The following is a 24,762-nucleotide window of genomic DNA, read 5'->3' as shown; positions in this document are numbered from 1 at the left end:
GATAGGATTGGAGAGGTTCGGTGAGCAAATGAAGACCCTTTGAAGTCATATTGCATGGTACCCATTCCACGGGTTTCAACTACCCAGGTTTTAGGTATTCTTCCTTCAGCTAAAACATGCATGTGGAACCCAGAGTATGATCAACCATGTGATCGGGAGACGTGTTCAAATATGTCTCAGTTTTCGTACCCTGGTACTCGGGTGCAACATTCCAGACGCTTTACTAACACTCTCCCCACTTGGAGAGTCAGTCCCTTTAACCTCCTGTTTGGCCCAGTTTGCAATTTCTGCGGAAGATGAACAGGAATAGCGAGAACCAATGAGAGGCTAGCTGGAGGTGTCTGGACGGGCAAATTTAACTCTCATTTCCCACCAGGAAGAGGAATTAACCAAAGGCTCAGCGTGCCGGGCCGGAACCAGATTAGGGCCTGAAGCCATCCTGCGGTGTTGCGGCCAGCTCAAAAGAAAGCGAGTTGAAGAATGGAGCTCAGGGGCACTGTAATTCACAAACCTGCAGAGTTATAAATGACAGCTATCGTCCAAAAATAGACTGAAGTAAGGCTGCCAAGAGGACTTGAAAGCGGGGCAGAATTGCAGGAAACCGATTTCAGGAGGTAGACTGGAATTGCATTGAAAGCATAGGAAAAGAGGCAGAACGTCCACAATGATGCACTTGGCCAAAAAAGGCGTATGCGTTTTTTCCTGAATATATTCAGGAAAAAACGCATACGCACTTTTTGGCCAACCAAGCAAGCTTGCAAAGGAAATCTGCACTACAATGAAGTCTCACTTCCCCCCGGTCAAAAGGGCCATCTGAAAAAAGTGTAAAATCCAGAAAGGCAGGACAGGCCATGGAGAACTGGGAGCCTTGTTATGCTGATGGGCGGGATTTAAATTGCCAACAGACACTCGGGAGAAGTGTATGGTGTTTCCTGAAACATTTAAAAAACAAAGCAACAGAACCTAGGGCACTTCCACTTATGGTCCTATAGCTTAGGGAAATTAAAATCAAAAAGACACAGCCACCCCAAAGTTTGGGACGCCTCTGTTTACAAGAACCTCGTTTACAGTACAAGTTCAACATCGCAGAAAGTGAAAAATGGATAAAGAAGTTGTGGTATTTACTTACAAAGCAATATCACTCAGCAATGAAATCTATGTCATCAGGCCCGTAGCAGCATAATGAGTGGATTCAGGTACGATGATTCTAACTGAAATAAGTCACACAGAAAAAGAAACATCATAAGATATCACTAATACACAGAATGTAAACTTGGCTACACAGGAACTGAATTCCAAAACAGAACAGGGTCTCAAATTTAGAAAACCAACTTATGCTTGCTTAAGGGGAAAGGTGAGTTGGGGTGCTGCATAAAACCAGAGATTGAAATGAGCACAGATAAAGTTCCTTAAGCCAAATATGGAATAGACAAGAGCTACTCCTTGCTCAACGAAATGGACTCAACACCGCATATTAAACGCCTAAGAATGTACCTGACTAGTAAGTATCTTAAAACCTATGGATTGCTATGTCTCCGAAAGAGAATCAAGCATGTGTACAGGGGCATAAACGCAGCAGTGATAGGATTGGAAAGGTTTGGTGAGCAAATGAAGACCCTTTGAAGTCATATTGCATGGTACCCATTCCACGGGTTTCAACTACCCAGGTTTAAGGTATTCTTCCTTCAGCTAAAACATGCATGTGGAACCTATAGTATGATCAACCATGTGATCGGGAGACGTGTTCAAATATGTCTCAGTTTTCGTACCCTGTTACTCGGGTGCAACATTCCAGACGCTTTACTAACACTCTCCCGACTTGGAGAGTCAGTCATTTAACCTCCTGTTTGGCCCAGTTTGCAATTTCTGCGGAAGATGAACAGGAATAGCGAGAACCAATGAGAGGCTAGCTGGAGGTGTCTGGACGGGCAAATTTAACTCTCATTTCCCACCAGGAAGAGGAATTAACCAAAGGCTCAGCGTGCCGTGCCGGAACCAGATTAGGGCCTGAAGCCATCCTGCGGTGTTGCGGCCAGGTCACAAGAAAGCGAGTTGAAGAAAGGAGCTCAGGGGCACTGTAATTCACAAACCTGCAGAGTTATAAATGACAGCTATCATCCAAAAATATACTGAAGTAAGGCTGCCAAGAGGACTTGAAAGCGGGGCAGAATTGCAGGAAACCGATTTCACGAGGTAGACTGGAATTGCATTGAAAGCATAGGAAAAGAGGCAGAACGTCCACAATGATGCACTTGGCCAAAAAGGGCGTATGCGTTTTTTCCTGAATATATTCAGGAAAAAACGCATACGCCCTTTTTGGCCAACCAAGCAAGCTTGCAAAGGAAATCTGCACTACAATGAAGTCTCACTTCCCCCCGGTCAAAAGGGCCATCTGAAAAAAGTGTAAAATCCAGAAAGGCAGGACAGGCCATGGAGAACTGGGAGCCTTGTTATGCTGATGGGCGGGATGTAAATTGCCAACAGACACTTGGGAGAAGTGTATGGTGTTTCCTGAAACATCTAAAAAACAAAGCAACAGAGCCTAGGGCACTGCCACTTATGGTCCTATAGCTTAGGGAAATTAAAATCAAAAAGACACAGCCACCCCAAAGTTTGGGACGCCTCTGTTTACAAGAACCTCGTTTACAGTACAAGTTCAACATCGCAGAAAGTGAAAAATGGATAAAGAAGTTGTGGTATTTACTTACAAAGCAATATCACTCAGCAATGAAATCTGTGTCATCAGGCCCTTAGCAGCACAATGAGTGGATTCAGGTATGATGATTCTAACTGAAATAAGTCACACAGAAAAAGAAACATCATAAGATATCAGTAATACACGGAATGTAAACTTGGCTACACAGGAACTGAATTACAGAACAGAACAGTGTCTCACTTTAGAAAACCAACTTATTCTTGCTTAAGGGTAAAGGTGAGTTGGGGTGCTGCATAAAACCAGAGATTGAAATGAGCACAGATAAAGTTCCTTAAGCCAAATATGGAATAGACAAGAGCTACTCCTTGCTCAACGAAATGGACTCAACACCCCATATTAAACGCCTAAGAATGTACCTGACTAGTAAGTATCTTAAAACCTATGGATTGCTATGTCTCCGAAAGAGAATCAAGCATGTGTACAGGGTCATAAACGCAGCAGTGATAGGATTGGAGAGGTTCGGTGAGCAAATGAAGACCCTTTGAAGTCATATTGCATGGTACCCATTCCACGGGTTTCAACTACCCAGGTTTAAGGTATTCTTCCTTCAGCTAAAACATGCATGTGGAACCTAGAGTATGATCAACCATGTGATCGGGAGACGTGTTCAAATATGTCTGAGTTTTCCTCCCCTGGTACTCGGGTGCAACATTCCAGACGCTTTACTAACACTCTCCCGACTTGGAGAGTCAGTCCCTTTAACCTCCTGTTTGGCCCAGTTTGCAATTTCTGCGGAAGATGAACAGGAATAGCGAGAACCAATGAGAGGCTAGCTGGAGGTGTCTGGACGGGCAAATTTAACTCTCATTTCCCAACAGGAAGAGGAAATAACCAAAGGCTCAGCGTGCCGTACCGGAACCAGATTAGGGCCTGAAGCCATCCTGCGGTGTTGCGGCCAGCTGAAAAGAAAGCGAGTTGAAGAAAGGAGCTCAGGGGCACTGTAATTCACAAACCTGCAGAGTTATAAATGACAGCTATCGTCCAAAAATAGACTGAAGTAAGGCTGCCAAGAGGACTTGAAAGCGGGGCAGAATTGCAGGAAACCGATTTCAGGAGGTAGACTGGAATTGCATTGAAAGCATAGGAAAAGAGGCAGAACGTCCACAATGATGCACTTGGCCAAAAAGGGCGTATGCGTTTTTTCCTGAATATATTCAGGAAAAAACCCATACGCACTTTTTGGCCAACCAAGCAAGCTTGCAAAGGAAATCTGCACTACAATGAAGTCTCACTTCCCCCCGGTCAAAAGGGCCATCTGAAAAAAGTGTAAAATCCAGAAAGGCAGGACAGGCCATGGAGAACTGGGAGCCTTGTTATGCTGATGGGCGGGATGTAAATTGCCAACAGACACTCGGGAGAAGTGTATGGTGTTTCCTGAAACATCTAAAAAACAAAGCAACAGAACCTAGGGCACTTCCACTTATGGTCCTATACCTTAGGGAAATTAAAATCAAAAAGACACAGCCACCACAAAGTTTGGAACGGCTCTGTTTACAAGAACCTCGTTTACAGTACAAGTTCAACATCGCAGAAAGTGAAAAATGGATAAAGAAGTTGTGGTATTTACTTACAAAGCAATATCACTCAGCAATGAAATCTGTGTCATCAGGCCCTTAGCAGCACAATGAGTGGATTCAGGTATGATGATTCTAACTGAAATAAGTCACACAGAAAAAGAAACATCATAAGATATCAGTAATACACGGAATGTAAACTTGGCTACACAGGAACTGAATTACAGAACAGAACAGGGTCTCAAATTTAGAAAACCAACTTATGCTTGCTTAAGGGTAAAGGTGAGTTGGGGTGCTGCATAAAACCAGAGATTGAAATGAGCACAGATAAAGTTCCTTAAGCCAAATATGGAATAGACAAGAGCTACTCCTTGCTCAACGAAATGGACTCAAAACCCCATATTAAACGCCTAAGAATGTACCTGACTAGTAAGTATCTTAAAACCTATGGATTGCTATGTCTCCGAAAGAGAATCAAGCATGTGTACAGGGGCATAAACGCAGCAGTGATAGGATTGGAGAGGTTCGGTGAGCAAATGAAGACCCTTTGAAGTCATATTGCATGGTACCCATTCCACGGGTTTCAATTACCCAGGTTTAAGGTATTCTTCCTTCAGCTAAAACATGCATGTGGAACCTAGAGTATGATCAACCATGTGATCGGGAGACGTGTTCAAATATGTCTCAGTTTTCCTCCCCTGGTACTCGGGTGCAACATTCCAGACGCTTTACTAACACTCTCCCCACTTGGAGAGTCAGTCCCTTTAACCTCCTGTTTGGCCCAGTTTGCAATTTCTGCGGAAGATGAACAGGAATAGCGAGAACCAATGAGAGGCTAGCTGGAGGTGTCTGGACGGGCAAATTTAACTCTCATTTCCCAACAGGAAGAGGAAATAACCAAAGGCTCAGCGTGCCGTACCGGAACCAGATTAGGGCCTGAAGCCATCCTGCGGTGTTGCGGCCAGCTCAAAAGAAAGCGAGTTGAAGAAAGGAGCTCAGGGGCACTGTAATTCACAAACCTGCAGAGTTATAAATGACAGCTATCGTCCAAAAATAGACTGAAGTAAGGCTGCCAAGAGGACTTGAAAGCGGGGCAGAATTGCAGGAAACCGATTTCAGGAGGTAGACTGGAATTGCATTGAAAGCATAGGAAAAGAGGCAGAACGTCCACAATGATGCACTTGGCCAAAAAGGGCGTATGCGTTTTTTCCTGAATGTATTCAGGAAAAAACGCATACGCCCTATTTGGCCAACCAAGCAAGCTTGCAAAGGAAATCTGCACTACAATGAAGTCTCACTTCCCCCCGGTCAAAAGGGCCATCTGAAAAAAGTGTAAAATCCAGAAAGGCAGGACAGGCCATGGAGAACTGGGAGCCTTGTTATGCTGATGGGCGGGATGTAAATTGCCAACAACCACTCGGGAGAAGTGTATGGTGTTTCCTGAAACATCTAAAAAACAAAGCAACAGAACCTAGGGCACTTCCACTTATGGTCCTATACCTTAGGGAAATTAAAATCAAAAAGACACAGCCACCACAAAGTTTGGAACGGCTCTGTTTACAAGAACCTCGTTTACAGTACAAGTTCAACATCGCAGAAAGTGAAAAATGGAGAAAGAAGTTGTGGTATTTACTTACAAAGCAATATCACTCAGCAATGAAATCTGTGTCATCAGGCCCTTAGCAGCACAATGAGTGGATTCAGGTATGATGATTCTAACTGAAATAAGTCACACAGAAAAAGAAACATCATAAGATATCAGTAATACACGGAATGTAAACTTGGCTACACAGGAACTGAATTACAGAACAGAACAGGGTCTCAAATTTAGAAAACCAACTTATGCTTGCTTAAGGGGAAAGGTGAGTTGGGGTGCTGCATAAAACCAGAGATTGAAATGAGCACAGATAAAGTTCCTTAAGCCAAACATGGAATAAACAAGAGCTACTCCTTGCTCAACGAAATGGACTCAACACCGCATATTAAACGCCTAAGAATGTACCTGACTAGTAAGTATCTTAAAACCTATGGATTGCTATGTCTCTGAAAGAGAATCAAGCATGTGTACAGGGGCATAAACGCAGCAGTGATAGGATTGGAGAGGTTCGGTGAGCAAATGAAGACCCTTTGAAGTCATATTGCATGGTACCCATTCCTCGGGTTTCAACTACCCAGGTTTTAGGTATTCTTCCTTCAGCTAAAACATGCATGTGGAACCTAGAGTATGATCAACCATGTGATCGGGAGACGTGTTCAAATATGTCTCAGTTTTCCTCCCCTGGTACTCGGGTGCAACATTCCAGACGCTTTACTAACACTCTCCCGACTTGGAGAGTCAGTCCCTTTAACCTCCTGTTTGGCCCAGTTTGCAATTTCTGTGGAAGATGAACAGGAATAGCGAGAACCAATGAGAGGCTAGCTGGAGGTGTCTGGACGGGCAAATTTAACTCTCATTTCCCAACAGGAAGAGGAAATAACCAAAGGCTCAGCGTGCCGTACCGGAACCAGATTCGGGCCTGAAGCCATTCTGCGGTGTTGCGGCCAGCTCAAAAGAAAGCGAGTTGAAGAAAGGAGCTCAGGGGCACTGTAATTCACAAACCTGCAGAGTTATAAATGACAGCTATCGTCCAAAAATAGACTGAAGTAAGGCTGCCAAGAGGACTTGAAAGCGGGGCAGAATTGCACGAAACCGATTTCAGGAGGTAGACTGGAATTGCATTGAAAGCATAGGAAAAGAGGCAGAACGTCCACAATGATGCACTTGGCCAAAAAGGGCGTATGCGTTTTTTCCTGAATATATTCAGGAAAAAACGCATACGCCCTTTTTGGCCAACCAAGCAAGCTTGCAAAGGAAATCTGCACTACAATGAAGTCTCACTTCCCCCCGGTCAAAAGGGCCATCTGAAAAAAGTGTAAACTCCAAAAAGGCAGGACAGGCCATGGAGAACTGGGAGCCTTGTTATGCTGATGGGCGGGATGTAAATTGCCAACAGACACTCGGGAGAAGTGTATGGTGTTTCCTGAAACATCTAAAAAACAAAGCAACAGAGCCTAGGGCACTTCCACTTATGGTCCTATAGCTTAGGGAAATTAAAATCAAAAAGACACAGCCACCCCAAAGTTTGGAACGGCTCTGTTTACAAGAACCTCGTTTACAGTACAAGTTCAACATCGCAGAAAGTGAAAAATGGATAAAGAAGTTGTGGTATTTACTTACAAAGCAATATCACTCAGCAATGAAATCTGTGTCATCAGGCCCTTAGCAGCACAATGAGTGGATTCAGGTATGATGATTCTAACTGAAATAAGTCACACAGAAAAAGAAACATCATAAGATATCAGTAATACACGGAATGTAAACTTGGCTACACAGGAACTGAATTACAGAACAGAACAGGGTCTCAAATTTAGAAAACCAACTTATGCCTGCTTAAGGGGAAAGGTGAGTTGGGGTGCTGCATAAAACCAGAGATTGAAATGAGCACAGATAAAGTTCCTTAAGCCAAATATGGAATAGACAAGAGCTACTCCTTGCTCAACGAAATGGACTCAACACCGCATATTAAACGCCTAAGAATGTACCTGACTAGTAAGTATCGTAAAACCTATGGATTGCTATGGCTCCAAAAGAGAATCAAGCATGTGTACAGGGGCATAAACGCAGCAGTGATAGGATTGGAGAGGTTCGGTGAGCAAATGAAGACCCTTTGAAGTCATATTGCATGGTACCCTTTACACGGGTCTCAACTCTCCAGGTTTAAGGTATTCTTCCTTCAGCTAAAACATGCATGTGGAACCCAAGTATGATCAACCATGTGAACGGGAGACGTGTTCAAATATGTCTCAGTTTTCCTCCCCTGGTACTCGGGTGCAACATTCCAGATGCTTTACTAACACTCTCCCCACTTGGAGAGTCAGCGCCTTTAACCTCCTGTTTGGCCCAGTTTGCAATTTCTGCGGAAGATGAACAGGAATAGCGAGAACCAATGAGAGGCTAGCTGGAGGTGTCTGGACGGGCAAATTTAACTCTCATTTCCCACCAGGAAGACGAATTAACCAAAGGCTCAGCATGCCGGGCCGGAACCAGATTAGGGCCTGAAGCCATCCTGCGGTGTTGCGGCCAGGTCACAAGAAAGCGAGTTGAAGAAAGGAGCTCAGGGGCACTGTAATTCACAAACCTGCAGAGTTATAAATGACAGCTATCGTCCAAAAATATACTGAAGTAAGGCTGCCAAGAGGACTTGAAAGCGGGGCAGAATTGCAGGAAACCGATTTCAGGAGGTAGACTGGAATTGCATTGAAAGCATAGGAAAAGAGGCAGAACGTCCACAATGATGCATTTGGCCAAAAAGTGCGTATGCGTTTTTTCCTGAATATATTCAGGAAAAATCGCTTACGCCCTTTTTGGCCAACCAAGCAAGCTTGCAAAGGAAATCTGCACTACAATGAAGTCTCACTTCCCCCCGGTCAAAAGGGCCATCTGAAAAAAGTGTAAAATCCAGAAAGGCAGGACAGGCCATGGAGAACTGGGAGCCTTGTTATGCTGATGGGCGGGATGTAAATTGCCAACAACCACTCGGGAGAAGTGTATGGTGTTTCCTGAAGCATCTAAAAAACAAAGCAACAGAGCCTAGGGCACTTCCACTTATGGTCCTATAGCTTAGGGAAATTAAAATCAAAAAGACACAGCCACCCCAAAGTTTGGGACGCCTCCGTTTACAAGAACCTCGTTTACCATACAAGTTCAATATCACAGAAAGTGAAAAATGGATAAAGAACTTGTGGTACGTACGTACAATGCAGTATCACTCAGCAATGAAATCTATGTCATCAGGCCCTTAGCAGCACAATGAGTGGATTCAGGTATGATGATTCTAAATGAAATAAGTCACACAGAAAAAGAAACATCATAAGATATCAGTAATACACGGAATGTAAACTTGGCTACACAGGAACTGAATTACAGAACAGAACAGGGTCTCAAATTTAGAAAACCAACTTATGCTTGCTTAAGGGTAAAGGTGAGTTGGGGTGCTGCATAAAACCAGAGATTGAAATGAGCACAGATAAAGTTCCTTAAGCCAAATATGGAATAGACAAGAGCTACTCCTTGCTCAACGAAATGGACTCAACACCGCATATTAAACGTCTAAGAATGTACCTGACTAGTAAGTATCTTAAAACCTATGGATTGCTATGTCTCCGAAAGAGAATCAAGCATGTGTACAGGGTCATAAACGCAGCAGTGATAGGATTGGAGAGGTTCGTGAGCAAATGAAGACCCTTTGAAGTCATATTGCATGGTACCCATTCCACGGGTTTCAACTACCCAGGTTTAAGGTATTCTTCCTTCAGCTAAAACATGCATGTGGAACCTAGAGTATGATCAACCATGTGATCGGGAGACGCGTTCAAATATGTCTCAGTTTTCGTACCCTGGTACTCGGGTGCAACATTCCAGACGCTTTACTAACACTCTCCCGACTTGGAGAGTCAGTCCCTTTTACCTCCTGTTTGGCCCAGTTTGCAATTTCTGTGGAAGATGAACAGGAAGAGCGAGAACCAATGAGAGACTAGCTGGAGGTGTCTGGACGGGCAAATTTAACTCTCATTTCCCACCAGGAAGAGGAATTAACCAAAGGCTCAACGTGCCGTGCCAGAACCAGATTAGGGCCTGAAGACCTCCTGCGGTGTTGCGGCCAGGTCACAAGAAAGCGAGTTGAAGAAAGGAGCTCAGGGGCACTGTAATTCACAAACCTGCAGAGTTATAAATGACAGCTATCGTCCAAAAATAGACTGAAGTAAGGCTGCCAAGAGGACTTGAAAGCGGGGCAGAATTGCAGGAAACCGATTTCAGGAGGTAGACTGGAATTGCATTGAAAGCATAGGAAAAGAGGCAGAACGTCCACAATGATGCACTTGGCCAAAAAGGGCGTATGCGTTTTTTCCTGAATATATTCAGGAAAAAACGCATACGCCCTTTTTGGCCAACCAAGCAAGCTTGCAAAGGAAATCTGCACTACAATGAAGTCTCACTTCTCCCCGGTCAAAAGGGCCATCTGAAAAAAGTGTAAAATCCAGAAAGGCAGGACAGGCCATGGAGAACTGGGAGCCTTGTTATGCTGATGGGCGGGATGTAAATTGCCAACAACCACTCGGTAGAAGTGTATGGTGTTTCCTGAAACATCTAAAAAACAAAGCAACAGAGCCTAGGGCACTTCCACTTATGGTCCTATAGCTTAGGGAAATTAAAATCAAAAAGACACAGCCACCCCAAAGTTTGGGACGCCTCCGTTTACAAGAACCTCGTTTACCATACAAGTTCAATATCACAGAAAGTGAAAAATGGATAAAGAACTTGTGGTACTTACGTACAATGCAGTATCACTCAGCAATGAAATCTATGTCATCAGGCCCGTAGCAGCATAATGAGTGGATTCAGGTACGATGATTCTAACTGAAATAAGTCACACAGAAAAAGAAACATCATAAGATATCACTAATACACGGAATGTAAACTTGGCTACACAGGAACTGCATTCCAAAACAGAACAGGGTCTCAAATTTAGAAAACCAACTTATGCTTGCTTAAGGGGAAAGGTGAGTTGGGGTGCTGCATAAAACTAGAGATTGAAATGAGCACAGATAAAGTTCCTTAAGCCAAATATGGAATAGACAAGAGCTACTCCTTGCTCAACGAAATGGACTCAACACCGCATATTAAACGCCTAAGAATGTACCTGACTAGTAAGTATCTTAAAACCTATGGATTGCTATGTCTCTGAAAGAGAATCAAGCATGTGTACAGGGGCATAAACGCAGCAGTGATAGGATTGGAGAGGTTCGGTGAGCAAATGAAGACCCTTTGAAGTCATATTGCATGGTACCCATTCCACGGGTTTCAACTACCCAGGTTTTAGGTATTCTTCCTTCAGCTAAAATATGCATGTGGAACCCAGAGTATGATCAACCATGTGATCGGGAGGCGTGTTCAAATATGTCTCAGTTTTCCTCCCCTGGTACTCGGGTGCAACATTCCAGATGCTTTACTAACACTCTCCCCACTTGGAGAGTCAGCGCCTTTAACCTCCTGTTTGGCACAGTTTGCAATTTCTGCGGAAGATGAACAGGAATAGCGAGAACCAATGAGAGGCTAGCTGGAGGTGTCTGGACGGGCAAATTTAACTCTCATTTCCCAAGACGAAGAGGAAATAACCAAAGGCTCAGCGTGCCGTACCGGAACCAGATTAGGGCCTGAAGCCATCCTGCAGTGTTGCGGCCAGCTCAAAACAAACAGAGTTGAAGAAAGGAGCTCAGGGGCACTGTAATTCACAAACCTGCAGAGTTATAAATGACAGCTATCGTCCAAAAATAGACTGAAGTAAGGCTGCCAAGAGGACTTGAAAGCGGGGCAAAATTGCAGGAAACCGATTTCAGGAGGTAGACTGGAATTGCATTGAAAGCATAGGAAAAGAGGCAGAACGTCCACAATGATGCACTTGGCCAAAAAGGGCGTATGCGTTTTTTCCTGAATATATTCAGGAAAAAACGCATACGCCCTTTTTGGCCAACCAAGCAAGCTTGCAAAGGAAATCTGCACTACAATGAAGTCTCACTTCCCCCCGGTCAAAAGGGCCATCTGAAAAAAGTGTAAAATCCAGAAAGGCAGGACAGGCCATGGAGAACTGGGAGCCTTGTTATGCTGATGGGCGGGTTGTAAATTGCCAACAACCACTCGGGAGAAGTGTATGGTGTTTCCTGAAACATCTAAAAAACAAAGCAACAGAACCTAGGGCACTTCCACTTATGGTCCTATAGCTTAGGGAAATTAAAATCAAAATGACACAGCCACCGCAAAGTTTGGAACGGCTCTGTTTACAAGACCCTCGTTTACAGTACAAGTTCAACATCGCAGAAAGTGAAAAATGGATAAAGAAGTTGTGGTATTTACTTACAAAGCAATATCACTCAGCAATGAAATCTATGTCATCAGGCCCTTAGCAGCACAATGAGTGGATTCAGGTATGATGATTCTAACTGAAATAAGTCACACAGAAAAAGAAACATCATAAGATATCAGTAATACACGGAATGTAAACTTGGCTACACAGGAACTGAATTACAGAACAGAACAGGGTCTCAAATTTAGAAAACCAACTTATGCCTGCTTAAGGGGAAAGGTGAGTTGGGGTGCTGCATAAAACCAGAGATTGAAATGAGCACAGATAAAGTTCCTTAAGCCAAATATGGAATAGACAAGAGCTACTCCTTGCTCAACGAAATGGACTCAACACCCCATATTAAACGCCTAAGAATATACCTGACTAGTAAGTATCTTAAAACCTATGGATTGCTATGTCTCCGAAAGAGAATCAAGCATGTGTACAGGGGCATAAACGCAGCAGTGATAGGATTGGAGAGGTTCGGTGAGCAAATGAAGACCCTTTGAAGTCATATTGCATGGTACCCATTCCACGGGTCTCAACTCTCCAGGTTTAAGGTATTCTTCCTTCAGCTAAAACATGCATGTGGAACCCAAGTATGATCAACCATGTGAACGGGAGACGTGTTCAAATATGTCTCAGTTTTCCTCCCCTGGTACTCGGATGCAACATTCCAGACGCTTTACTAACACTCTCCCCACTTGGAGAGTCAGCGCCTTTAACCTCCTGTTTGGCCCAGTTTGCAATTTCTGCGGAAGATGAACAGGAATAGTGAGAACCAATGAGAGGCTAGCTGGAGGTGTCTGGACGGGCAAATTTAACTCTCATTTCCCACCAGGAAGAGGAATTAACCAAAGGCTCAGCATGCCGGGCCGGAACCAGATTAGGGCCTGAAGCCATCCTGCGGTGTTGCGGCCAGGTCACAAGAAAGCGAGTTGAAGAAAGGAGCTCAGGGGCACTGTAATTCACAAACCTGCAGAGTTATAAATGACAGCTATCGTCCAAAAATAGACTGAAGTAAGGCTGCCAAGAGGACTTGAAAGCGGGGCAGAATTGCAGGAAACCGATTTCAGGAGGTAGACTGGAATTGCATTGAAAGCATAGGAAAAGAGGCAGAACGTCCACAATGATGCACTTGGCCAAAAAGGGCGTATGCGTTTTTTCCTGAATATATTCAGGAAAAAACGCATACGCCCTTTTTGGCCAACCAAGCAAGCTTGCAAAGGAAATCTGCACTACAATGAAGTCTCACTTCCCCCCGGTCAAAAGGGCCATCTGAAAAAAGGGTAAAATCCAGAAAGGCAGGACAGGCCATGGAGAACTGGGAGCCTTGTTATGCTGAAGGGCGGGATGTAAATTGCCAACAACCACTCGGGAGAAGTGTATGGTGTTTCCTGAAACATCTAAAAAACAAAGCAACAGAACCTAGGGCACTTCCACTTATGGTCCTATAGCTTAGGGAAATTAAAATCAAAAAGACACAGCCACCGCAAAGTTTGGAATGGCTCTGTTTACAAGAACCTCGTTTACAGTACAAGTTCAACATCGCAGAAAGTGAAAAATGGATAAAGAAGTTGTGGTATTTACTTACAAAGCAATATCACTCAGCAATGAAATCTATGTCATCAGGCCCTTAGCAGCACAATGAGTGGATTCAGGTATGATGATTCTAACTGAAATAAGTCACACAGAAAAAGAAACATCATAAGATATCAGTAATACACGGAATGTAAACTTGGCTACACAGGAACTGAATTACAGAACAGAACAGGGTCTCAAATTTAGAAAACCAACTTATGCTTGCTTAAGGGGAAAGGTGAGTTGGGGTGCTGCATAAAACCAGAGATTGAAATGAGCACAGATAAAGTTCCTTAAGCCAAATATGGAATAGACAAGAGCTACTCCTTGCTCAACGAAATGGACTCAACACCCCATATTAAACGCCTAAGAATATACCTGACTAGTAAGTATCTTAAAACCTATGGATTGCTATGTCTCCGAAAGAGAATCAAGCATGTGTACAGGGGCATAAACGCAGCAGTGATAGGATTGGAGAGGTTCGGTGAGCAAATGAAGACCCTTTGAAGTCATATTGCATGGTACCCATTCCACGGGTCTCAACTCCCCAGGTTTAAGGTATTCTTCCTTCAGCTAAAACATGCATGTGGAACCTAGAGTATGATCAACCATGTGAACGGGAGACGTGTTCAAATATGTCTCAGTTTTCCTCCCCTGGTACTCGGATGCAACATTCCAGACGCTTTACTAACACTCTCCCCACTTGGAGAGTCAGCGCCTTTAACCTCCTGTTTGGCCCAGTTTGCAATTTCTGCGGAAGATGAACAGGAATAGCGAGAACCAATGAGAGGCTAGCTGGAGGTGTCTGGACGGGCAAATTTAACTCTCATTTCCCACCAGGAAGAGGAATTAACCAAAGGCTCAGCATGCCGGGCCGGAACCAGATTAGGGCCTGAAGCCATCCTGCGGTGTTGCGGCCAGGTCACAAGAAAGCGAGTTGAAGAAAGGAGCTCAGGGGCACTGTAATTCACAAACCTGCAGAGTTATAAATGACAGCTATCGTCCAAAAATAGACTGAAGTAAGGCTGCCAAGAGGACTTGAAAGCGGGGCAGAATTGCAGGAAACCGATTTCAGGAGGTAGACTGGAATTGCATTGAAAGCATAGGAAAAGAGGCAGAACGTCCACAATGATGCACTTGGCCAAAAAGGGCGTATGCGTTTTTTCCTGAATATATTCAGGAAAAAACGCATACGCCCTTTTTGGCCAACCAAGCAAGCTTGCAAAGGAAATCTGCACTACAAAGAAGTCTCACTTCCCCCCGGTCAAAATGGCCATCTTATAAAAGTGTAAAATCCAGAAAGGCAGGACAGGCCATGGAGAACTGGGAGCCTTGTTATGCTGAAGGGCGGGATGTAAATTGCCAACAACCACTCGGGAGAAGTGTATGGTGTTTCCTGAAACATCTAAAAAACAAAGCAACAGAGCCTAGGGCACTTCCACTTATGGTCCTATAGCTTAGGGAAATTAAAATAAAAAAGACACAGCCACCCCAAAGTTTGGAACGGCTCTGTTTACAAGAACCTCGTTTACAGTACAAGTTCAACATCGCAGAAAGTGAAAAATGGATAAAGAAGTTGTGGTATTTACTTACAAAGCAATATCACTCAGCAATGGAAACTGTGTCATCAGGCCCTTAGCAGCACAATGAGTGGATTCAGGTATGATGATTCTAACTGAAATAAGTCACACAGAAAAGGAAACATCATAAGATATCAGTAATACACGGAATGTAAACTTGGCTACACAGGAACTGAATTACAGAACAGAACAGGGTCTCAAATTTAGAAAACCAACTTATGCTTGCTTAAGGGTAAAGGTGAGTTGGGGTGCTGCATAAAACCAGAGATTGAAATGAGCACAGATAAAGTTCCTTAAGCCAAATATGGAATAGACAAGAGCTACTCCTTGCTCACCGAAATGGACTCAACACCGCATATTAAACGCCTAAGAATGTACCTGATTAGTAAGTATCGTAAAACCTATGGATTGCTATGTCACCGAAAGAGAATCAAGCATGTGTACAGGGGCATAAACGCAGCACTGATAGGATTGGAGAGGTTCGGTGAGCAAATGAAGACCCTTTGAAGTCATATTGCATGGTACCCATTCCACGGGTTTCAACTACCCAGGTTTTAGGTATTCTTCCTTCAGCTAAAACATGCATGTGGAACCCAGATTATGATCAACCATGTGATCGGGAGACGTGTTCAAATATGTCTCAGTTTTCGTACCCTGGTACTCGGGTGCAGCATTCCAGACGCTTTACTAACACTCTCCCGACTTGGAGAGTCAGTCCCTTTAACCTCCTGTTTGGCCCAGTTTGCAATTTCTGCAGAAGATGAACAGGAATAGCGAGAACCAATGAGAGACTAGCTGGAGGTGTCTGGACGGGCAAATTTAACTCTCATTTCCCACCAGGAAGAGGAATTAACCAAAGGCTCAGCGTGCCGTGCCGGAACCAGATTCGGGCCTGAAGCCATCCTGCGGTGTTGCGGCCAGGTCACAAGAAAGCTAGTTGAAGAAAGGAGCTCAGGGGCACTGTAATTCACAAACCTGCAGAGTTATAAATGACAGCTATCGTCCAAAAATAGACTGAAGTAAGGCTGCCAAGAGGACTTGAAAGCGGGGCAGAATTGCAGGAAACCGATTTCAGGAGGTAGACTGAAATTGCATTGAAAGCATAGGAAAAGAGGCAGAACGTCCACAATGATGCACTTGGCCAAAAAGGGCGTATGCGTTTTTTCCTGAATATATTCAGGAAAAAACGCATACGCCCTTTTTGGCCAACCAAGCAAGCTTGCAAAGGAAATCTGCACTACAATGAAGTCTCACTTGCCCCCGGTCAAAAGGGCCATCTGAAAAAAGTGTAAAATCCAGAAAGGCAGGACAGGCCATGGAGAACTGGGAGCCTTGTTATGCTGATGGGCGGGATGTAAATTGCCAACAGACACTCGGGAGAAGTGTATGGTGTTTCCTGAAACATCTAAAAAACAAAGCAAGAGAGCCTAGGGCACTTCCACTTATGGTCCTATAGCTTAGGGAAATTAAAATCAAAAAGACACAGCCACCCTAAAGTTTGGAACGGCTCTGTTTACAAGAACCTCGTTTACAGTACAAGTTCAACATCGCAGAAAGTGAAAAATGGATAAAGAAGTTGTGGTATTTACTTACAAAGCAATATCACTCAGCAATGAAATCTGTGTCATCAGGCCCTTAGCAGCACAATGAGTGGATTCAGGTATGATGATTCTAACTGAAATAAGTCACACAGAAAAAGAAACATCATAAGATATCAGTAATACATGGAATGTAAACTTGGCTACACAGGAACTGAATTACAGAACAGAACAGGGTCTCAAATTTAGAAAACCAACTTATGCCTGCTTAAGGGGAAAGGTGAGTTGGGGTGCTGCATAAAACCAGAGATTGAAATGAGCACAGATAAAGTTCCTTAAGCCAAATATGGAATAGACAAGAGCTACTCCTTGCTCAACGAAATGGACTCAACACCCCATATTAAACGCCTAAGAATATACCAGACTAGTAAGTATCTTAAAACCTATGGATTGCTATGTCTCTGAAAGAGAATCAAGCATGTGTACAGGGGCATAAACGCAGCAGTGATAGGATTGGAGAGGTTCGGTGAGCAAATGAAGACCCTTTGAAGTCATATTGCATGGTACCCTTTACACGGGTCTCAACTCTCCAGGTTTAAGGTATTCTTCCTTCAGCTAAAACATGCATGTGGAACCCAAGTATGATCAACCATGTGAACGGGAGACGTGTTCAAATATGTCTCAGTTTTCCTCCCCTGGTACTCGGATGCAACATTCCAGACGCTTTACTAACACTCTCCCCACTTGGAGAGTCAGCGCCTTTAACCTCCTGTTTGGCCCAGTTTGCAATTTCTGCGGAAGATGAACAGGAATAGCGAGAACCAATGAGAGGCTAGCTGGAGGTGTCTGGACGGGCAAATTTAACTCTCATTTCCCACCAGGAAGAGGAATTAACCAAAGGCTCAGCATGCCGGGCCGGAACCAGATTAGGGCCTGAAGCCATCCTGCGGTGTTGCGGCCAGGTCACAAGAAAGCGAGTTGAAGAAAGGAGCTCAGGGGCACTGTAATTCACAAACCTGCAGAGTTATAAATGACAGCTATCGTCCAAAAATAGACTGAAGTAAGGCTGCCAAGAGGACTTGAAAGCGGGGCAGAATTGCAGGAAACCGATTTCAGGAGGTAGACTGGAATTGCATTGAAAGCATAGGAAAAGAGGCAGAACGTCCACAATGATGCACTTGGCCAAAAAGGGCGTATGCGTTTTTTCCTGAATATATTCAGGAAAAAACGCATACGCCCTTTTTGGCCAACCAAGCAAGCTTGCAAAGGAAATCTGCACTACAATGAAGTCTCACTTCCCCCCGGTGAAAAGGGCCATCTGAAAAAAGTGTAAAATCCAGAAAGGCAGGACAGGCCATGGAGAACTGGGAGCCTTGTTATGCTGAAGGGCGGGATGTAAATTGCCAACAACCACTCGGGAGAAGTGTATGGTGTTTCCTGAAACATCTAAAAAACAAAGCAACAGAACCTAGGGCACTTCCACTTATGGTCCTATAGCTTAGGGAAATTAAAATCAAAAAGACACAGCCACCGCAAAGTTTGGAATGGCTCTGTTTACAAGAACCTCGTTTACAGTACAAGTTCAACATCGCAGAAAGTGAAAAATGGATAAAGAAGTTGTGGTATTTACTTACAAAGCAATATCACTCAGCAATGAAATCTATGTCATCAGGCCCTTAGCAGCACAATGAGTGGATTCAGGTATGATGATTCTAACTGAAATAAGTCACACAGAAAAAGAAACATCATAAGATATCAGTAATACACGGAATGTAAACTTGGCTACACAGGAACTGAATTACAGAACAGAACAGGGTCTCAAATTTAGAAAACCAACTAATGCTTGCTTAAGGGGAAAGGTGAGTTGGGGTGCTGCATAAAACCAGAGATTGAAATGAGCACAGATAAAGTTCCTTAAGCCAAATATGGAATAGACAAGAGCTACTCCTTGCTCAACGAAATGGACTCAACACCCCATATTAAACGCCTAAGAATATACCTGACTAGTAAGTATCTTAAAACCTATGGATTGCTATGTCTCCGAAAGAGAATCAAGCATGTGTACAGGGGCATAAACGCAGCAGTGATAGGATTGGAGAGGTTCGGTGAGCAAATGAAGACCCTTTGAAGTCATATTGCATGGTACCCATTCCACGGGTCTCAACTCCCCAGGTTAAAGGTATTCTTCCTTCAGCTAAAACATGCATGTGGAACCTAGAGTATGATCAACCATGTGAACGGGAGACGTGTTCAAATATGTCTCAGTTTTCCTCCCCTGGTACTCGGATGCAACATTCCAGACGCTTTACTAACACTCTCCCCACTTGGAGAGTCAGCGCCTTTAACCTCCTGTTTGGCCCAGTTTGCAATTTCTGCGGAAGATGAACAGGAATAGCGAGAACCAATGAGAGGCTAGCTGGAGGTGTCTGGACGGGCAAATTTAACTCTCATTTCCCACCAGGAAGACGAATTAACCAAAGGCTCAGCATGCCGGGCCGGAACCAGATTAGGGCCTGAAGCCATCCTGCGGTGTTGCGGCCAGGTCACAAGAAAGCGAGTTGAAGAAAGGAGCTCAGGGGCACTGTAATTCACAAACCTGCAGAGTTATAAATGACAGCTATCGTCCAAAAATAGACTGAAGTAAGGCTGCCAAGAGGACTTGAAAGCGGGGCAAAATTGCAGGAAACCGATTTCAGGAGGTAGACTGGAATTGCATTGAAAGCATAGGAAAAGAGGCAGAACGTCCACAATGATGCACTTGGCCAAAAAGGGCGTATGCGTTTTTTCCTGAATATATTCAGGAAAAAACGCATACGCCCTTTTTGGCCAACCAAGCAAGCTTGCAAAGGAAATCTGCACTACAATGAAGTCTCACTTCCCCCCGGTCAAAAGGGCCATCTGAAAAAAGTGTAAAATCCAGAAAGGCAGGACAGGCCATGGAGAACTGGGAGCCTTGTTATGCTGATGGGCGGGATGTAAATTGCCAACAACCACTCGGGAGAAGTGTATGGTGTTTCCTGAAACATCTAAAAAACAAAGCAACAGAACCTAGGGCACTTCCACTTATGGTCCTATAGCTTAGGGAAATTAAAATCAAAAAGACACAGCCACCCTAAAGTTTGGAACGGCTCTGTTTACAAGAACCTCGTTTACAGTACAAGTTCAACATCGCAGAAAGTGAAAAATGGATAAAGAAGTTGTGGTATTTACTTACAAAGCAATATCACTCAGCAATGAAATCTGTGTCATCAGGCCCTTAGCAGCACAATGAGTGGATTCAGGTATGATGATTCTAACTGAAATAAGTCACACAGAAAAAGAAACATCATAAGATATCAGTAATACACGGAATGTAAACTTGGCTACACAGGAACTGAATTACAGAACAGAACAGGGTCTCAAATTTAGAAAACCAACTTATGCCTGCTTAAGGGGAAAGGTGAGTTGGGGTGCTGCATAAAACCAGAGATTGAAATGAGCACAGATAAAGTTCCTTAAGCCAAATATGGAATAGACAAGAGCTACTCCTTGCTCAACGAAATGGACTCAACACCCCATATTAAACGCCTAAGAATATACCAGACTAGTAAGTATCTTAAAACCTATGGATTGCTATGTCTCTGAAAGAGAATCAAGCATGTGTACAGGGGCATAAACGCAGCAGTGATAGGATTGGAGAGGTTCGGTGAGCAAATGAAGACCCTTTGAAGTCATATTGCATGGTACCCTTTACACGGGTCTCAACTCTCCAGGTTTAAGGTATTCTTCCTTCAGCTAAAACATGCATGTGGAACCCAAGTATGATCAACCATGTGAACGGGAGACGTGTTCAAATATGTCTCAGTTTTCCTCCCCTGGTACTCGGATGCAACATTCCAGACGCTTTACTAACACTCTCCCCACTTGGAGAGTCAGCGCCTTTAACCTCCTGTTTGGCCCAGTTTGCAATTTCTGCGGAAGATGAACAGGAATAGCGAGAACCAATGAGAGGCTAGCTGGAGGTGTCTGGACGGGCAAATTTAACTCTCATTTCCCACCAGGAAGAGGAATTAACCAAAGGCTCAGCATGCCGGGCCGGAACCAGATTAGGGCCTGAAGCCATCCTGCGGTGTTGCGGCCAGGTCACAAGAAAGCGAGTTGAAGAAAGGAGCTCAGGGGCACTGTAATTCACAAACCTGCAGAGTTATAAATGACAGCTATCGTCCAAAAATAGACTGAAGTAAGGCTGCCAAGAGGACTTGAAAGCGGGGCAGAATTGCAGGAAACCGATTTCAGGAGGTAGACTGGAATTGCATTGAAAGCATAGGAAAAGAGGCAGAACGTCCACAATGATGCACTTGGCCAAAAAGGGCGTATGCGTTTTTTCCTGAATATATTCAGGAAAAAACGCATACGCCCTTTTTGGCCAACCAAGCAAGCTTGCAAAGGAAATCTGCACTACAATGAAGTCTCACTTCCCCCCGGTGAAAAGGGCCATCTGAAAAAAGTGTAAAATCCAGAAAGGCAGGACAGGCCATGGAGAACTGGGAGCCTTGTTATGCTGATGGGCGGGATGTAAATTGCCAACAACCACTCGGGAGAAGTGTATGGTGTTTCCTGAAACATCTAAAAAACAAAGCAACAGAACCTAGGGCACTTCCACTTATGGTCCTATAGCTTAGGGAAATTAAAATCAAAAAGACACAGCCACCGCAAAGTTTGGAATGGCTCTGTTTACAAGAACCTCGTTTACAGTACAAGTTCAACATCGCAGAAAGTGAAAAATGGATAAAGAAGTTGTGGTATTTACTTACAAAGCAATATCACTCAGCAATGAAATCTATGTCATCAGGCCCTTAGCAGCACAATGAGTGGATTCAGGTATGATGATTCTAACTGAAATAAGTCACACAGAAAAAGAAACATCATAAGATATCAGTAATACACGGAATGTAAACTTGGCTACACAGGAACTGAATTACAGAACAGAACAGGGTCTCAAATTTAGAAAACCAACTAATGCTTGCTTAAGGGGAAAGGTGAGTTGGGGTGCTGCATAAAACCAGAGATTGAAATGAGCACAGATAAAGTTCCTTAAGCCAAATATGGAATAGACAAGAGCTACTCCTTGCTCAACGAAATGGACTCAACACCCCATATTAAACGCCTAAGAATATACCTGACTAGTAAGTATCTTAAAACCTATGGATTGCTATGTCTCCGAAAGAGAATCAAGCATGTGTACAGGGGCATAAACGCAGCAGTGATAGGATTGGAGAGGTTCGGTGAGCAAATGAAGACCCTTTGAAGTCATATTGCATGGTACCCATTCCACGGGTCTCAACTCCCCAGGTTAAAGGTATTCTTCCTTCAGCTAAAACATGCATGTGGAACCTAGAGTATGATCAACCATGTGAACGGGAGACGTGTTCAAATATGTCTCAGTTTTCCTCCCCTGGTACTCGGATGCAACATTCCAGACGCTTTACTAACACTCTCCCCACTTGGAGAGTCAGCGCCTTTAACCTCCTGTTTGGCCCAGTTTGCAATTTCTGCGGAAGATGAACAGGAATAGCGAGAACCAATGAGAGGCTAGCTGGAGGTGTCTGGACGGGCAAATTTAACTCTCATTTCCCACCAGGAAGACGAATTAACCAAAGGCTCAGCATGCCGGGCCGGAACCAGATTAGGGCCTGAAGCCATCCTGCGGTGTTGCGGCCAGGTCACAAGAAAGCGAGTTGAAGAAAGGAGCTCAGGGGCACTGTAATTCACAAACCTGCAGAGTTATAAATGACAGCTATCGTCCAAAAATAGACTGAAGTAAGGCTGCCAAGAGGACTTGAAAGCGGGGCAGAATTGCAGGAAATCGATTTCAGGAGGTAGACTGGAATTGCATTGAAAGCATAGGAAAAGAGGCAGAACGTCCACAATGATGCACTTGGCCAAAAAGGGCGTATGCGTTTTTTCCTGAATATATTCAGGAAAAAACGCATACGCCCTTTTTGGCCAACCAAGCAAGCTTGCAAAGGAAATCTGCACTACAATGAAGTCTCACTTCCCCCCGGTCAAAAGGGCCATCTGAAAAAAGTGTAAAATCCAGAAAGGCAGGACAGGCCATGGAGAACTGGGAGCCTTGTTATGCTGATGGGCGGGATGTAAATTGCCAACAACCACTCGGGAGAAGTGTATGGTGTTTCCTGAAACATCTAAACAACAAAGCAACAGAGCCTAGGGCACTGCCACTTATGGTCCTATAGCTTAGGGAAATTAAAATCAAAAAGACACAGCCACCCCAAAGTTTGGGACGCCTCTGTTTACAAGAACCTCGTTTACAGTACAAGTTCAACATCGCAGAAAGTGAAAAATGGATAAAGAAGTTGTGGTATTTACTTACAAAGCAATATCACTCAGCAATGAAAACTGTGTCATCAGGCCCTTAGCAGCACAATGAGTGGATTCAGGTATGATGATTCTAACTGAAATAAGGCACAGAGAAAAGGAAACATCATAAGATATCAGTAATACACGGAATGTAAACTTGGCTACACAGGAACTGAATTACAGAACAGAACAGGGTCTCAAATTTAGAAAACCAACTTATACTTGCTTAAGGGGAAAGGTGAGTTGGGGTGCTGCATAAAACCAGAGATTGAAATGAGCACAGATAAAGTTCCTTAAGCCAAATATGGAATAGACAAGAGCTACTCCTTGCTCAACGAAATGGACTCAACACCGCATATTAAACGCCTAAGAATGTACCTGATTAGTAAGTATCTTAAAACCTATGGATTGCTATGTCACCGAAAGAGAATCAAGCATGTGTACAGGGGCATAAACGCAGCACTGATAGGATTGGAGAGGTTCGGTGAGCAAATGAAGACCCTTTGAAGTCATATTGCATGGTACCCATTCCACGGGTTTCAACTACCCAGGTTTTAGGTATTCTTCCTTCAGCTAAAACATGCATGTGGAACCCAGATTATGATCAACCATGTGATCGGGAGACGTGTTCAAATATGTCTCAGTTTTCGTACCCTGGTACTCGGGTGCAACATTCCAGACGCTTTACTAACACTCTCCCGACTTGGAGAGTCAGTCCCTTTAACCTCCTGTTTGGCCCAGTTTGCAATTTCTGCAGAAGATGAACAGGAATAGCGAGAACCAATGAGAGACTAGCTGGAGGTGTCTGGACGGGCAAATTTAACTCTCATTTCCCACCAGGAAGAGGAATTAACCAAAGGCTCAGCGTGCCGTGCCGGAACCAGATTCGGGCCTGAAGCCATCCTGCGGTGTTGCGGCCAGGTCACAAGAAAGCGAGTTGAAGAAAGGAGCTCAGGGGCACTGTAATTCACAAACCTGCAGAGTTATAAATGACAGCTATCGTCCAAAAATAGACTGAAGTAAGGCTGCCAAGAGGACTTGAAAGCGGGGCAGAATTGCAGGAAACCGATTTCAGGAGGTAGACTGAAATTGCATTGAAAGCATAGGAAAAGAGGCAGAACGTCCACAATGATGCACTTGGCCAAAAAGGGCGTATGCGTTTTTTCCTGAATATATTCAGGAAAAAACGCATACGCCCTTTTTGGCCAACCAAGCAAGCTTGCAAAGGAAATCTGCACTACAATGAAGTCTCAGTTCCCCCCGGTCAAAAGGGCCATCTGAAAAAAGTGTAAAATCCAGAAAGGCAGGACAGGCCATGGAGAACTGGGAGCCTTGTTATGCTGATGGGCGGGATGTAAATTGCCAACAGACACTCGGGAGAAGTGTATGGTGTTTCCTGAAACATCTAAAAAACAAAGCAACAGAGCCTAGGGCACTTCCACTTATGGTCCTATAGCTTAGGGAAATTAAAATCAAAAAGACACAGCCACCCCAAAGTTTGGGACGCCTCTGTTTACAAGAACCTCGTTTACA

At 44.1% G+C, this 24,762-nt stretch overlaps 1 long non-coding RNA gene across 11 annotated transcripts in view; it reads right to left on the bottom strand.

Moving 5' to 3' along the window:
- LOC307181428 overlaps positions 1-24,762 on the bottom strand; it is a 914,212-nt gene that overhangs the window by 582,776 nt on the left and 306,674 nt on the right. For all 11 annotated transcript variants that reach the window (XR_013826748.1, XR_013826749.1, XR_013826750.1 and 8 more), the window contains one exon: positions 9,027-9,104. This is a non-coding gene — a long non-coding RNA (uncharacterized lncRNA). The remainder of the gene's footprint in view (positions 1-9,026; positions 9,105-24,762) is intronic.

This window comes from Stenella coeruleoalba (assembly GCF_951394435.1).
Source record: "Stenella coeruleoalba genome assembly, contig: scaffold_102, whole genome shotgun sequence".
Classification (NCBI taxonomy): Eukaryota; Metazoa; Chordata; class Mammalia; order Artiodactyla; family Delphinidae; genus Stenella; species Stenella coeruleoalba.
The sequence above is the reverse complement of the archived record's forward strand: the minus strand, read 5'-3'. Positions and strand labels throughout refer to the sequence as shown.